Raw genomic sequence first — 858 nt, 5'->3', positions numbered from 1 at the left:
ATTACATTAACTAAAAAGAAGAAAATAAGCTTTAAATTAAATCAAACCGATCAATTCTTTAATGTATATAATTTAAATGACATAAAAGCTCATGGTCAGATTTATGTACCTACCTCTGTAAATAAACAATAGAATATGTATGTGTAACTTAATCTTAATAAGAAATTTAAAAAAAAAATTATATCATAAGGTCGTCAGTCCTAAGACTGGTTTGACACGCAGCTCCACCCTTTGCTATCCTGAGCTAATCTTCGCATTTCCCTAAAACTAGAACAAACCACACAACTATTTGCGAACAGTAATCTAATCTAGGCCTACCTCTACCCGTAATAACTCCCGTTTCTGCTTCTAATATGTCTATCGATCCTGTATGTATTATTTTAAAGTCTCCACTCCGGAAGTCTCCAGCTTTGGACCAACGGACTAATGGCTGCTATATCTAATGCTAATCTGTTTATCTCAACTTTCAAATTTTTCAATTTCCCTACTTGCCTCATTGTTCTAACATTTCACGCTCCGACTAGTGAAATATTGCACCTACCCCTATTACACTTATTGATGATATCCCCCGAGATAGTCTCCGACCGGACATCCGAATGGGGAACTAGTTTACGTCTGGAGTACTTTACACCAGAGGACGCCATCATCGCATGCAATTAGCCAATAAAAAATTTAAAAAATCAAATTTTTCAATTTGTCTCCATAGTAACAAACATTGAAAAATTAAATTAAATTTTTGTTTTTCCTCGAAAAATAATCTTTCACAAACATTTTCCTTTGCATAATTAGAATTCATAAACGATTTCCAGTCGATTGAGTAGCTCGGAGTTCATTATAATGTGCCTTAGTGTTTTAATA

At 33.7% G+C, this 858-nt stretch overlaps 1 protein-coding gene across 2 annotated transcripts in view; it reads right to left on the bottom strand.

Annotated features, from left to right (window-relative positions):
- The window catches only part of LOC108742040, a 12,489-nt gene that overhangs the window by 11,101 nt on the left and 530 nt on the right, over positions 1 to 858 (bottom strand). The gene's annotated exons all lie outside the window — the stretch shown is intronic.

The sequence above is a fragment of the Agrilus planipennis genome, unplaced genomic scaffold, assembly GCF_000699045.2.
Source record: "Agrilus planipennis isolate EAB-ADULT unplaced genomic scaffold, Apla_2.0 scaffold184, whole genome shotgun sequence".
In the NCBI taxonomy this organism is placed as follows: Eukaryota; Metazoa; Arthropoda; class Insecta; order Coleoptera; family Buprestidae; genus Agrilus; species Agrilus planipennis.
Note: the sequence above shows the minus strand (reverse complement) of the source record. Positions and strands in the feature narration are given on the sequence as shown.